We start from the raw sequence: 16242 nt of genomic DNA, 5'->3' as shown, positions 1-16242 counted from the left end.
ACATACTGTAAATTCTGTTGTATTACGCTAAATACTTTGCTTATTGAAAAGCTGACATATGAAAGTCTTTTTCAAGTGTAGTTTTATATATGTGTGGGTGCTAATGCATGTATGATATTCTGATATGCTCCCCTATTTCACAAACTTCAGAATAACATTTGGTGTACGTAATACTCTTATAGCCCATAGAAGAAATGCTAACCTTAGTTGGGATCATCTGTTTGTCTTTCCAATCAGAAATATGTTTGTGATTTCAGTTTTGCGTGAGGGAAGGAAAGGTCTCCCTGACAATTTCCAACATGCATGACTATTATAGTGAAACTAAGCTCCATACATTGTTCACAGAGAGAAGGCTCATAGTTTTGGTCCCTCAAATTCTCCAGTAGAGTCTGTCATCCTGCACTGAATTTGTTGAGAGATGAAGGACTCAGCTTAAAGATTCTTCACTGTTATCAGATCATTTTGACAAAAGAAATACTGTGGAGATATTGATGCTAGCTGACCACATTAAATATCCAATTTCTTGCCTACTAGGTACCAGCAGTAGAGAGGTGAGTTATCAGTTACGATTCCTGACAGCCACTGACTTGCAGTGTGCTGTTTCAAAAGGGTTTTTTGCATATTATCATAAAGAGTTCATTATAATGCAAAGCCTGGGCAAAAATCTTCTGTGAGAGTTGTGGAAGTCACTGTTTGGCGTTTCTTTGGTAAAGTTAACTCTTCCTGCATTTAGCAGCTTTCAAGTTACAACAGAACTCTGTTCTGCCACAATATTTTTTTAGACTGGTGAAGTTTGCATAGGTAAGGGATTTCAATTATTATTGTTAAAGAATGCCATTTTTTCCATAAATTGCATATGTTATGTCAGGCTCATCAACAGGGTATGCCTATTGTTTTGAAACATTTTTCATTAAATAGGTCAAGAACTAGTAAAAGTTTATCATTTTTGGTAAAAAACCTTTAATGAGGTTAGTTGATTAATTGTAAGATCCCACTCCATTTGTCTGGAAGTCAAAAGCTAATACAGTGGCTTCACCTGCAACATAGTCCAACAGCAGTGTTTTATTGGCCTGAAACCCAGCTTATGAGCCTTTCCTTTTTATTTATCTTGGAACCATGTTGATGTGGACACAATGAGGCACACAGACATCACAGGACAGTTAAATATGGAGATTTCAGTTTAATTTTCAAGTAACTATCCTGTTGAAATTACTACCTGTGGCTATGTGGGGAAGTCACAGAGTGATTGTTATACTATGGAGTGGCACGTGGGTGGCATCTTTCCTGCTTTTACACCTCTCAGGGCCTTTTCTGGAAGAGGACACTATCCTCAGTGTCACTTCACCTAGCAAATATCCAAGGGGAATAAGGTGTTCAACCCCATGACCAACATCTGATCCCCGTAGCAACCTCAGCATTTGGAACAAGCCTCAGTGTCCAGCTAAAGCTTACCAAATCCTTTCTCTCTCTTCTGTAAATCACAGGGCATGGGGAGCATGGGAAGGGGGAAGGATAAGGTGGTAGCTTTGACAAATCTTGCACAGGGGGTGGTGGCCACGTGCAATGTAGGAGTGGTGAGGAGAGGAGACCTTGGAGGGTTTTTCCCAAGTGTCTGCCATCGCTGTCTCGGGGACTCGACTACTTGCACACCCACTGAAACTGTCACCTTGACAGCCTGCGAGAACTGTTTGAGATTCTGTGGGATGAATGTAACTGACTGGCTGGAGGACTGCACAGATGGGTAACTGAATCATATCTGGTCATTATTTTTATATTTTTAAAAATTGAAATAATATTACTTGTTTAACAAGTGGCATTTAAAGCATGAGTCCTGCATGACAGGAAATATTTCTCTGGCTTTTTTTTAAAGCCTACCTACTATGAAAAGTTAGAACTCTAGCACAGGAACAATGGAGAGATTATGTTTCCACTTAAACAGAAGACCCAATCTCGCTGCTGGTTTATAAACTTTCACTGGTAAAATAATAATACAATAAGAAAAATACACAAATCCTCTACTAAAGTGCTCAGATGGTAATTTTATCCTTTTTGTGCAGGCTTCTACTTCTTATTGAAATTAATTCAATTAATAATAGCTTAGTATTTACATTATTAAGAATGGTTTAACCATGATATAAGGAAACTTGCCTATAGGACTTTTCTGAATAGATCAGGTGGTTTTTCTTTCTCTTTGGTGAGAAGGATGGCAGAGCAATTCCTGTTGTCCAATCTAAAGAGATTATCACTGAATCAATACTGACGACTCTCACAAAGAAAACTGTCCAAAATCCAACAAGAAAAAACCATTGTTTTATGACCCAAACAGCAAAATCTGTGCTGCAACAGATTAGCTCCATGGTGAGGATAAGAAATTCTGCAGGGTAAAGTACTTGGCAATTAATGCCTCTTTATCAGTTTTATACTGAGGTCACTCAGCTTCTCCCTACAACTGCATGCTTCCTCCTCTGTAAAGGGAGGAAGAAGACTGGGTCTTGAACACTGGTCATCCTGAAACTAAAGCACATTCCCAGATTTGCATGCTCTGAGGCTCTTCAGACCCGACTCTGAAGTTTCCCTGCGACTGTTCCTCCTGTGTGAAAGAATTGGGCAGCCAGAGAGAACACCTCAAACTTGAGAATGAAATATTAAATAGCACTTCACCTAGCCTTGAATTTGAAGTGGGGCAATACCAGGAAACACCAGATTAGTGCCAGATGCCTCCCAGCATACACTAATAATGCTTAACTTGTTCCCCGCTCTTTTCAGCAATTAATTTATAGTAGGAGAATTCTCTGTGTGTTGGGTGACTTCTCCTGTGCAATACTTTAAAACTGAGCCTTAAAGAAGGGGAAGGATTTAAAGACCGTAAAAGATGAAAAGCCAAAAATTATGCAATCATTAGGTGAGGATTGTAGGACACAAATCACAATACTCCTGCATACTGAATCCTGCAAGAAACCATATTGTGGTGTGATTTAAGATGCCATTTTTAATAGGAAAAGCATGAGAAAATAATCCACTGCGCAGCATGTGCTTCACTGATAATGAGAAGGAATTTTACAACTTACCATATACAAGTATATCTATTCTGAATTAAAATTGAAATTTCTGGTTAATTATTTATGATTTTTCATAACCTATGAAAGAATTAATAAATAGAGACAACTGGGGAAGCGGAGATTGAAAACAGGAGCTTGCTTGTCGGGCTTGAATGCCCCGAATAGTTATTTTAGGTGCTTGTGCTAAAAAGGTAATGCTGGTTCCCAAAACAGTCTGCATATTGTTCAGGACTCAATTGTCTAGCTGTCATGGGCTGTGTGTTAAGAGAGGACTAAGATTCATTTGAAAAGGGCTTCCCATGTGGATTCAGTCTGTATGGCCTAGTGTGCAAGTGGAAATAATACCCAGTATTACAAGATTTACTATTCCTCTCGTGCTTTGAATACTGATGGATTTCTGAACATTTTCCACTCTCAAAGGTAATTATGGGCTTGGAGCAGATGACCTGACTCAGTTAAATACTTACAAAAATGGTAGCTCTCAGAAATTAATAAATACCTTGATACCTATATCAAAATCCTTCTTGAAAGCTCTGCAAAACATATTTTTTCATATTGTCATGCTTTTGTGATATTAATGTAAGAAGTTGTATGAATGATTTATTAAAGATTTAATATTTGTTACAAGAAAATGAAATTATTAGTTCTGAGTTATCCCATCTTTCAGAAAGAGATGTGGAGGTTAGTTAGCAACTGAATCACATTTATTCATCTTTGCTCTGGTGATAAAGTGCTGTTTCTTCAAGAAATGTCAGTGGCTGCAAATCAATTCAAGATATCTTCTATACTGTACTACACTCAGTTCAGTTCCAACAGATGGGAAGAATGGAGACGTTTGTGGCAGCAGTCACCCAACAAAAGTTCTCTCTTGTTCTATTTTTAATTACCTTAGTGATAACACCATTTTGTCCTCCTCATTGTAGTAGGAATCCTGCTTTTTAAGCCTGCCTCCAAAGATAATCCAGATTACAAAGTTAATTGCAATATACAACCTCCACATACAAAATGGAAGGTTGTATGGGTGTTTGCAGAGGCACCAGTCTTTCCAACCTTGAACTGACACTGATACTTTAATTAATGTCACTACTGCTTTTCTACTTATCTTAGTCAAATCTGTTAGTAAGATCTGCTTAAAACCTTCCTTCTCCAAGGCTTATTTTATCTTCTGTGAAAGGACATTAGAAAATGTAGCCAAGGAAGTCACAATAGACTGTTATAGAAGCATAAGCCCCCTTAGCAAGGTCTGTGATGGAGGAAGACAGCTTAGAACAACTGTTTGGTGCCCAGCAATGCCAGTGCTACAACTGATAGGAACTGAAAAGAAAACATGTTCTTAATCAGGGAGGAAAGTGTGCTTTGAGAGTGAAGCAATCTCGATGCTGCAAGTTTTTTTAAATATTTCCATTTACTTGAATTAATTTAATTTGAGAAAATATGGGTTTGTAATGTATAAAACTCTAGATAAGCCATAGCTATAACAAGGGTAGCAACAAAACAATATTTTTTTAAAGTGCAACTAGTAAGTGTTTACCTTAAAGTACATTTAAAGACACAGGAGACCGAGCACTGAAGAATCCCTTGGGTTAACTTGAGGAGATTGTCAACTCATTTCTCACAAATGTTCCTCTCCAGTCCCTGCACAGGTGTCCATGACAATCACCCTGTAAGTTTAACGTAATCTATAAATAAAACATAGCTCTGTGGAAGGCAAAATCTTCTCTCTTTTTCTTCTGGGTTTAGCCCGTCTTTCAGCAGAGACTTCAAAGCACAGACAGTTTTCTCAATACCAAGAAAGTTCCTAGCAGGATAAAAGACAAGCCTACTTTTTAGGCAGCTGCTCCAGCATATCAGCAGCATCACACCCTGCAGAGATTGCCTCAGCCTTCCTCATCTTCCCCTTCTGTGCATTAGCATTTATGATGGTGCCAAACCTGTCATCATATATGGCACATACATTTGAAGTAAGACTGCCATTGGTTATGGTGCCTTTTCATAAGTGCTTATGTTTTTAATTTAATAAACTATGTTTATTAAGACTCAAAGTAGAGCTAGTTGCACATACTGTCCAGTGTGCAGTCATCAGCACAAAGAAAATTATTTTCTCCAAACTGCAGGGTGGTTTTTGTACTCATAATCACCGAGAGTAACCTAAGCCCTTATTTATGTTCAATGTAGCAGTAGAATTGATACACTAAAAAGATTATATAAACTGATCTTGTTTTGAGATTCAGAGTTTACAAACGAAGCATAAACTTTGCTAATTGAATCCCCTGGTCACATAGTATCTAGCTTTTCTATTGTCAGTATCTTGTGCTTATAAAGGATAAGTTAGCATGGCAGGCTTGGTTTTTAAGGGTTCTTACTGGACCTGTAGCTCAGCTCCAGTGTTATAAATAGTCCCATTGCTCTCCTGGTTTTCCCAGAACAAATTCTTTCTTCTTCTCTCCTTTGCCAGCTCAGCTGTGCTCTATTAGTTGCTGTGGGTTACAAATGACATTCCAGCTGATTCCATTTAGCCTGCAGGACCTCACCTGCCTGCCTCTGTGTGTATGTGCCTCCAAAGCACATTAATTTAATGCTCACACAATAATGCGTGGGATTAATGTGAAACGAAAGTTGTGGCTTTGTGTTGGTAGCCTGATTGTTTATTGCTGGTCTCATATCACAAGGTTCAAAACAAATAAGGCTCCAACTTTGGACAGTGAGGAGCGGTTTTAGGTCAGGTTGCATTTCAGAAGCACCGTGTGCCTCTTGCCACGAAGCTGCTCCTAGACAGAGGCTTCCTCCGGTCTGTAGGTAAGCAAAGTTGAGAGTCAGCCTCCTTGCCTCAGCCTTTTGTCTTGGGTACAAGTTACTTGACTGCTCACTGAGATGACTTTTCATGTTACTTTCTGCTTTTTCACGTAACTGTGGCTCTTTTATGGTCTGGCATGTAAGATATGTACACAAAGATACACTTGTCAGAAAGTCTATTGTCTAATGATACTGAGAGAGGCAGCTGCCATGTGAAATCAGAGGGTCTGCTCTCAGACTCACAGGCCAGACCCTCAGCAAAACTGTGGAAAGTAATTACCTGATTGAGCCTTTGTAAAATGAATAGTGTACATAATTGTTAAAAGGCTGTAAAGCAGTACGGTTGCTGTGCAATTAAATCTAAAGAATACTGGTTGTGTTGTTACTGATAAAATGAAACCATTAGCAATGAATAAGCTATTATTCTTTTCCTGTGTTTCTCAGTATTGTGAGGTAAGTCAGTGTAGTCCTCACTGACAGTTTTTCTCAGGGTTTCTAATTCTTGGTGGTTTGGATCTGGTTGCATTTTTAATGCCCTTTAAAAAGTACCATACACCCTTAGTTTCTCTTATGTGTGCGAGCAGGAGATTCCTTCCTTTTTAACTGGGATAGGCTAGTGCAAGAAGGATTGCAGGAAGGGAGGAAGGAATTTCCCTCAGCTCCTGAAGAGCCGAAGAGAATAGCCTGCTTTGGATGCTCTTCAGGAGGAGAGGGATTTTTCTAATCCTGATTGACCTTCCTAAATGGGACTCAGAAGGAAAAAGGTCCAGCTCAGCTCCTGATGAGCCATGGGGAGCTATCATGGCTTCAGTCCTACAATGCTGTAGGAGTCCGTTGCTTTACCTTCCTTGTGAGACTTTTAGTTGAGGTTTCAGCTGCCTAGATGTATAGTGGGGGGGAAGCCTGATAGCCATATATAAGGAAACTATAATTGTCTTTTAAAAAAACCAAACAAAACCAACAAACAAAACCCACCAAACAAACCACTCTGGTTTCCCTTTACTTTTTGTGCCTTCTCACAACTGATTAATCCAAGCAGTGGTGACAGAAAGGAGAAGGTGGGTATCTTCCAGAGCAGTCTCTAAAGCAGGCATCTGGTTGTCATTTATTGCCTATGCAAAGAGCTTCCTGGATGGTGGGGGACTGTGGTGGGTTGCTAGCTGGCAGCTCCTTCGTTTGTTGTTCTCTTTCCTGAGCTGTGTGAGTTCTGGGTCTTTTTTTTTTTTTTTTTTTTTGTTAACTCCTCCTCCCATCTGGCATCTCCTAATTATTTTCTGTTACTAATCGCTTCTACAGGAAACAGACTGGACTGTTGAATTAAGAGCCCTATAAAAGGATAATTTTGTTATTTACAAGTTTCTTACCTCACTTAGACTTTATAATGTGACACTGTATAGCTGGTGATAATCACCTTGGGCTACGATTGTGTCTAATCTCATAAAATAGGCAGGGTCAGTTTTGGTCACAAGTTGAACATGAGAGGCCCAAGCAGGAGCTGGGGCTGCAGGGAGTGGGGTTGGTAGCACCTTGGGCTTGAACTAATACCCAACACGTCTTGTGTTTTATGCCCTCTCTAACTCCATAGACTATTTAAAACAATGCTAAGAGTCTGACTACCAGGGATTTTCTCTACTTACCTCTAACATTATTCAAATAAGCTCCTTTTTCTTTTTACTCTTTGCAGTAGGAGCAGTGGGCTTTTTTTTATTATTATTTAGAAGGGAGAGGAGAAAGCATTTTATGTTGGTCAGTGTTTACATGTTCACAAGTACAAAGACATGTAATTGAGTTTCTGAACCAAGATGAAAAGGACATGGAGCTGTCGATGTCTGGTGTGTTGCCTCCCCCCATCCTGCTTGGTTAAAGAATCCCCTGAGAGGCAGGCACATCTGCTCCACTAATAATTGTCCATTCATAAGTGATTACCAACACTGAAGACCCATCAAGAGTGAAATGCTTGTTTTAAAAGTGGTAGCAGGAAGAGATGTAGTTAGAGGTGTCTAAATAAAGTATTAGACTGAGAAAAAAAAATAAGAACCATTTAGCCTATAGTTAATGCTGCAGAGACCAATCTGTTCTAGCCCTTGTTTCTTTCCTTTTAATCTTTGAAGAGAAAAAAACAGATAGTTTCAGATAAAACTTCTCATGCCTATTTTTAGTCTCTAGCTGAATGTTTTTCATTTCTGAGTTTGAACAAAGTAAGAAGAGCAGTGTTGTTACTAAGCTCAATAAACTGCTTGCTCTTATTACTTCAGATCTGTCACAGTCATCATCAACAAAGACAGCAACTCTTGACAGTTTTGCAAAGTCTTCCTTTGATCATTAACTTTTAGAACATGAAGCTTTTCTATATTTAACCTTTTTTTTCTGCATGGCATGAGCAGTTAGAAATAATGTTGCTGTTGGTGTTCACTGTTCCTACAGTCCTAATGTAATGCAAGGTAAGAATCATGCTGAAAAATCTGATTCTTAGTTGATGAACTAATTGCTTTAATCCTTATCATATTAGTATTGATATTCCTCACTTCCATAGAACTTCCAAGATAACTACAGGGTGATGTGTTTCTAATAGTCAAGTTCATATTATAATGCACTTAGACTATATTGCTTTTTAGTGGGGATTATTATTGCGTTTGGTTAGAGCTATAGCAGTTTGAAATAGTTTGCCTAGGGAACATTGGAGCTAGTGTCACAGGGTATAATGTCATCTATTAAACCTTAATCATATGTGTATGTGATTTAGTGGTTTTTTTAAATTATTTTCAATTTGTAAATTAGATTAGTAGCACTTAAAGGCAAGCAGCTTTTCCCCTTTCTGAGAGAAGAGTGGAGGAATACTGTGAAAATATGAAGGGCTGTATTCCCAACTTCCATATTGCATTTAATGGTGAAATATAAAAGCGCTATGCTTTATATAATGTAACAAAAAATGTATTAGTTGAATATTTCTGGTGACTTTACATTGCTGGAAAATGTCTTGAAGCATTTAATCAAGTTAATATGATAGTGAATTACATTTGCATTCAGGTATTTCTGTGAATTGGCTGCTGATTAACGATGTGTTTCATACAAATGCACAAAAATTGCAAGAAATATTGTGTCTTATTACTTTTCCAGAATTTCAAGTGCTCAGTCTCTTAAGTGACAGCTTCTCATTCACTCCAGGCTCCAAATCCTTGCTAACACTTGTGTCAGCACTGCAGCCTGGTGCCCAAGAGCTGCTGGTCACCTTTGTCACACACTGGAATTCGCCAGGCAGACTCTCTGCTCAGCGAGTTGATAATGCTTGAGAGATGCTGGATAATTTTTGATGGGCCCTATGGGTTAATTCTCTTGGGCTATTTTTATTACTGAAAATTCAAACAACCCCAGTGTCAGAAATCTTATGAGCAGTGTCACGTAAAGTCCTAGTTGGTAGTAGCAGTACAAATGAAAAAATGCCCTGTAACTTCAATGAAAAACATGACTAAATGAGAAGAAAGAAGTTGTGCTGGGTAAACATTTTGTTTGTTGCCAATACTTTTGTTCATTGCCAGTGAACATAAGAAATGGAACTATACCCCAAACTTAAGTCTTTTCAATTCAATGTGCCATATACTCAAAGAGCTTCTATCCAAAGATCAAATTTCAGATCTTTGAGTTACTATTTTGGACCTAGGACTAGTGTATTTCAACTGAAAATAGACATCAACTAAAAAATGTGTTACAAGCAACACAGAGTTGTTTAAAAAAAACCCACAAAACAAAATTTAAAAACCCAAAGTCCCTCCTGTATAACAGGAGTTGTATAGCCTGTCCACATATCAACACTTGCTTCTCCCCCCAAAGGAGAATAATATAGCCCAAATTTAAGATGGGGAGTTGTATTGGCAGCCCAATTTTGAACTATTCAGATTATTCAGTTTTCAAATCAAGACATCATTTAAACTTCAAAAACGCTGGTTTTGATCATTTGAGACAATTATTTTCCTGAGTGCCTGTCTCAAGCAAGAATGTTTAACAGTTCTAGCTTTTTCTAGGGAAATGGGATGTTTCCTGCCCATACATGAAATTTTTCATGACAGAGGCATTTTTAAATGTTAATTAGTAAATGAAGAGGGAATAAATAGGAAAGATAAACCATATGTGGAAAAAGATAAATAAGAAAATTGGAATGCTTGTCAGCAGAATGTAAAATGAGCCTTTTCTGAGAATATGATCAGGGATTAGAAGACTTTATGGGTGAAAATAAACTGATAATTTGATGACAACTGATAATTTTACTTTGAGAGCAGAGTGTAATTCCACTGCCATTTCCACTCTGGTTTCATTTATTGCAAGTTCATAACAGTCATGATTTAAATAGGTATTTATGCAAGGATAATGGGAGCCTACACGAGAGACTCATTTGGAGGATGATCAGCCTACCTTCATTTTCTGAGTCTGCCTAAAGGCATTGCAGCAAATGAACGTAGACCTTGACCCAGAGCACTGGTACAGGTGTGCCCATGGACACACGTGCACCTAGAAAACTGGTAATCAGAGTCTGCAAGGAGTGCTGCTGGACACTGGGGGTTACTCCAGTTTGTAATCTTTCTGCAGGGAGGGGGTGCATAAGCAGCCTTTCAGCATCATACATTTTGTAAGAATGATTCACGCCCGTGTCACAGCTCTCATGTTCCTTCAGGCTAAACATTGTTTTCACCTTGATTCATGGGGTTGAATCAAGTAATAACTGAGGAAGGATTAGGAGACTTTTCACTCTTAGTCTTATTTGTGCTAAGTAAGTATGGTTATGGACTGAAAGTATGTTGAAGGAAGAAACTGTGGCAGCACATGTATCATAGCAACATAGTTTATTCAGGAAGAAGTGATTGGATTCAAAACAGAGGATGTGCCAAAGGAGCAGGTGTAATCTGAAATACAAAGAGTGTTTAGGAATTAATGAGCTGCAGTTTTCAATTATAACATACACTGATTTATTCTGAATTACTATGTAGATCAAAAAAAGGCTAGTATTAGCCACATTAGAGTGTCCAACAAGACTAATATGAAATTAATGTTATACATGAGGTAAGAAAATATTAACAACATATAAAAAGAAATTTCCATACTGCTTGCCCATATTATACCAGTAGCCAAAGCTTCTGTTCCATGAGGAATAAAAGAAAAAAACCCTAAAAAATATAATAATAGAAAGTGCTTGTGGGTTATGTGATTGTCATTATCCCTAAGTGTATACATTTTCAGTTTCAAAAATATATAGAGGTTTACTATAAAAACTGCTTTTATCAATATAAATCTTAAATGGATATAATAAATAAAGTGTTGTAAATTAAGTATTTTAGAAAGTTTGTCCACCATCAGCATTTGCTTGCTAGGAGACAGGTAAGGTGCCTTATAAAAGGGCATGGTTAAGCTTTTTGGTGTGCCTTCTCTTTTTTTTTTTTTAATTTTTATTTTTCCTTTTATTTGAGGAAATCCTTATAATAGGGACAGATGAGAAACTGTCACCAGTCCCTTGTAGTTTCAGAAGATTACTCTTAACAGCCTGTTTTCTCTTATGATACTTAAATGTGGTTTATTAGTAACAATGATCATTTGCCAAGAGTAGCATTCATGCAGCTGCCAATTTGCCTTTCATTTTAACTCTTATCACTTCCATAGAACACATTGTCTTGTGGTCTTTATCAATGACTTTGAAGGCCTCTTTGGAATACACTCTGCCTTGATGTGTCACAAGTCAAGATGCTTTTGCTGGAGTGGCTGAAGTTGTAGCTTTTGCTTGTAAAACCCACTTTAGCACCATTAGTGATTGCAACCTGTGCACATTCTCATGTGCCCACATACACCTCTGTAGTGGTATTTGTATCTCTAGAGTGTGAAGGAAGTCCCCAGAATTTTCTCCCCTCCTTTAGTGGACACTGTGGATCAGTTACTGGCCTCACTAAAAGCTAAGTTACTTGATGTTAGTGAAGCCCTCCAAAAGCAGAACTTGCTATTGCAGGTAATATGAGAATTTTAATTCTTTCTTTTTGCCCCAGCTAAATCCATGGTTATATACCAAAATAGCCCCCTCCCTAAAAAAAGATATATGGTGCTTGACACTGAAAAGTGCCTTTTGTGCCACTATCCAGAACAGCAAATGTTAATTTTGTCTTTTCAGTTGTTGAAAGAGAGAAATATTCGCAGTGGATGCTTTTTGCTAGTGTGCAGTTTCAACTTGTCATTTCCCACAGCCCATATTGGAAACTGCTGGGAGCAAACCTACAACCTGTCATGCCACTAGGAGCAAAACAAGCCAGCTGACCTAGTTCCAAATCAGCTGCAGTGACCAGTAGGATACAGGATTAGCACTACAGAAAAACAACTTTTCTGTTGGCTTCCCCTAAGATCTCTCAGCTTTTTTATGAGTATTCTCCTTTGTTATGAAAACAAGGGTACTTCAGGGTATTTCTGGTAAGCACATCAGTGTGAATATAGATCTTCCAAAGTAATGCTAATCAATTTTAATTGTATTGCATAATACAGTACCAGATTAACTCACTTTTTATGCAGTAATTTCTAGGAGCAATATCAGGCAACATTTTTTCCATAATTTAAACTTTAGTTTAGATTTGTTTTTAATTTCACAATCATACTTTAAAGGAAGCCAGTATTTCGGTTGAATTTTTTTTATTAAGGTTTTATTCAAAACATTTAAAAAAACCACCCTGCTTTTTAATTCTAGATATAAAAATGTTCATTCTTTGAATAGTATTCCTACCCTCTCCTCACATCTATCTGTGGGCAGAGGCTATGTCTGGCAACAGTATGTCTACAAGTAAAGAAAATTAAATTAAAATAGCTTATCACCTTTTTTAAAAAAAAAAAAAAAAAAGTAAAATTTTGGGCTCCCTTTCCCCCTTTGGAAAAATTCTGTGAAAGATATGGCTGGGAAAATTATTTGGCATGGAACAAACGTCCACGAAGAACTGCTTTGGAGGAAATTGGGCTCAGTTTCACAATCTGACTGATTGGCTTTTGAAAATCATGTACTGAGCCCATAAAATACACTCATAAAGTGTTCAGACCAGGAAGGACTTTCTGAGCATATACATTTGGCTAAATTTGCTATACAGTGAAACAGAACACAATAAAATATACAGTGACTAACCACACAGCAACCCAAACACCTTGTTTCTTGAGACATGTACAATAGGGTATCATCTTTGAATATTTTTTTTAATGTGTGTAATATAACTGCAGGTTATTATTAAAGTAGGATCCTTAGAGGAAAGAGATCATATTGTGTATAAAATCTGAAACAATAAAAGCATATTTAGTCTTAACAACATGAAAATAACATATGAGAATGTAAGGGCTGCGATGCATTCCCAAGACTGACAAAAACATGATACTGGACTGAGAGGCTGCTCTGGTTGTGTGCTTTACTGAAAGATTGCTCAGCTATTACTTCCAGTCATTCCATTTTCAGTTCACCTCAATCCTGTGAAATCATGTCCTTAAATTAAATTTTAAAAAGACAGCCCTGCAGTTTCCTTCCTCCTGGCGTCTGCATAGTATATTGCTCCCTGGACGTGCAAAGTTTGCAAATGTCTGTCACAAACAAATAATAAAAAAACCAAATCAAGACTTTACTTAGAAAAGTGGAAGGGAGAAGAGTTTCCTTCTCAGATCTCTATCTTTTTTTCATCCATTATGCAGCAGATAGTATCTCACAATTGTGCCCATTAAGGTAGACTTCAGACAGACAACTGTTGGAAAATTAAAGGGCTATGGAGAGGAGACTTTGCTGCCAGGTGGGCGTGCAGGAGCCCCTGGTGGACAGCATGCATTGAACCAAGAGCTAGTCAAAGGTGTAAGAAGAGTGGAACCTACAGGCTGGGAAAAGCACCTGGAGCAGGAGGGTGTTCAGGAGAGAACAGCTTCCTGTGGGATTTGAGTTGAATCTCCAGGTCCATGACTTCATTTGTTTGCTCTTGGAGATGTTGACTCATCTCTGCAATGACAAGGGCTTCCTGAGAACCATGGCTTTCTCTCTCTTACTTTATTATCTCATGTTCTGGTAAGCTGAAGATCTGGACCTGCCCAATGACCCAAACTGTGGTCCAGGTGGTGTGTGCAACAGAAATGTAATTCTTTGGTTTTCAAAAGAAAGGAAGAAAGCAGAGGTAAGAGCTCTAGCTTGTACTGCCAAGCTACCAAAGTTAGGCAATGGCAGAAGAATGAACAAATGTATTGCAGAATTATGTCATGTAAAAGCGGTTGTATGAATTTTAATTACAACAGTACTTTATTTTAGGGGAAGGTATGGAAGAAATAGATAATGTATATTTTTCCTAATTTTTCAGTCACTAGCTTTATGGCTTTTACATTTCTTTCAATCTAGGTTTCTGGTGTGATCAACTATAGCACATATAGCACATGTGAAGGGCTGTAAGTGTAGGTGAGTCCAGTATTCCTTTGCTTGTAAACAACAAAGTGCTTTGCACTCAACAATGGGAACCTGATTTGTGTAAAATCAGTAAGTGGTCTGAGTTAGATTGCTGTAACACAAAGTAGTGTTAAAATTAAAATTCATAATCTTCTAACTACCTCCCAGATTATAACACATTTTCATAATAACAGCCATGAGATAGGACCTCTCCCTGTTGGGTAGTTTTGCTTACCTTTTTATTGGCATTCTTAAGATTTAATTTTCCAGGATCCAGAGATCTCTTTTTACTAACGTGACTCTGAAGTGCAATTGGAAATAAATCAGTTCTTCAGAATTAGGAAGAGGGAAGCTTACAATTAAGGAACAAGTATGTCAAAAAACAAATAAGCTCTCTACCAACAATTTAAAGGAAAATTCAGAATGTTTTATCTTGCTTCTCAAGTGGAATTATACAAAACCTAATAAGTGTTGACTCTGATAGTAAAAATACTCTTGAAAATCACTGAGTTATTTATTTCCAACAAATTCATTTTTCAAAGAGTTTATTTTCTAATGTGAAGTTTTAGTGATTTTTTTTTTTTTGCCTTTAAAAAAAGAAATTTGGTTTCCAAGGAAGTGTGTAATGAAACTTCATTTTCAGAACTCCACAATTTGCATCCTGGGTCTGTTGTCACTCAAAGCTGTTTGGAGAGGATGACTCTAATAGAGGATACTTTAAGGCCCCTGTATGTGCCAGTAATGTCTGACAGCTTTCTCCTGTATCATCTATAGCCAGTGTTTTGATTATTAGCTATTTCCTTGCATTGCAGATTAGTGGCTGGTGAAGGACGTATGTTGATCCTTGGCTCTGTGCTGAAATCCAGAGAGTTTTAAAAACCTGTAGAGAAGGTAGTGGTGGCCTTGCAAGGGAGGGGTTCACAGTGAGCATCACCCTCAGCTGTACTGGCAGGATTAAGCTAAATGGTAACACTGTGATCCAGCTGCAAAACACATACCGATTCCACCCCAAAGACTGCGACAAACTGTGCCTGTCTTTGGTTGTTACTGAGTCAGGAGAGATAAAAATACCTTTGCTGCAGAAGGGAGTCTGTGGTGCTGCAGCCTGTGGCAGGGGAGGGAGGGCTGGGCTCTGGCTATAGCTGCACAGGCAGGCTCTGTGCACAAGGGAAGCCTTGGGTGCCCTAGATGTTGGGATGGTCCTCAGCCCCACGGTGTGAATCACTGCTATAGTAAGTCAGGCCAAAGGTCCATTTTTGCAGTCTCTGACAGACCGTTCCCAAACGCTTGGTGAGCGCTCCAAGAACAAGGGCAGGAGGGGAGTGGCTGCCTTGGTGTCCCCTCCAGGCCATTAGGATGCAGCCGGAGAGCCTGCTGGAGCTGAGCTGCCCCGGGAGCAGCTCAGGGTGGATGTGGCGTGGGCTGCCCTGCTGCCTCTGAGCCCAGCACTGCTGTGGCCCGTGGAAGCGCGCTCAGGAGGCTGCTGTGAAATGCAGTTTCCTTTGGCTTGTGGGAAGGGTAGCGAGGACCAGGTTGTCCCGTGCACTTTTCATCATCAATTGCATCAGTCCAAAGGGCAGGTTTTGGTCTGATTTGAGACTGGGTGTCATTCAATTTCTGTGAATATTCATAAATCCCTAAGGAGAGACAGAACAGCAATTTTGGGTTCAGGTGTTTGGTGGGATGTGTGGTGTGATCAGCTTTTGGTGTTACGTATGTTTGCTTGACTAGTAGAAGAGGCAGTTACATGATGGGAGTTTGACCAGCCTCTGGAAAAGCGTTGGAAAATGTAATGTTAAAGGAAGAGCGATGAGCATCATCACCTGAATCAACTGCTCCCGGCCTTTCCCCCTGGTGCCCAACCCGTGTCAGACGCGGGGTCCGGGAACAGACGCTTCTGTCGCGTCCCCCTTGTTCCCTGTGCGCATCCGAGGATGCCCCGACACGTCCCGCACCCCCGAGGGCGAAAAGATG

General features: G+C 38.9%; 1 protein-coding gene across 1 annotated transcript in view; it reads left to right on the top strand.

The window, feature by feature from the left end:
• The window catches only part of CHN1 (chimerin 1), a 46741-nt gene that overhangs the window by 1473 nt on the left and 29026 nt on the right, over positions 1–16242 (top strand). The gene's annotated exons all lie outside the window — the stretch shown is intronic.

This window comes from Chaetura pelagica, unplaced genomic scaffold, assembly GCF_000747805.2.
Source record: "Chaetura pelagica isolate M959 unplaced genomic scaffold, ChaPel_1.0 scaffold3, whole genome shotgun sequence".
Taxonomy (NCBI): Eukaryota; Metazoa; Chordata; class Aves; order Apodiformes; family Apodidae; genus Chaetura; species Chaetura pelagica.
Note: the sequence above shows the minus strand (reverse complement) of the source record. Positions and strands in the feature narration are given on the sequence as shown.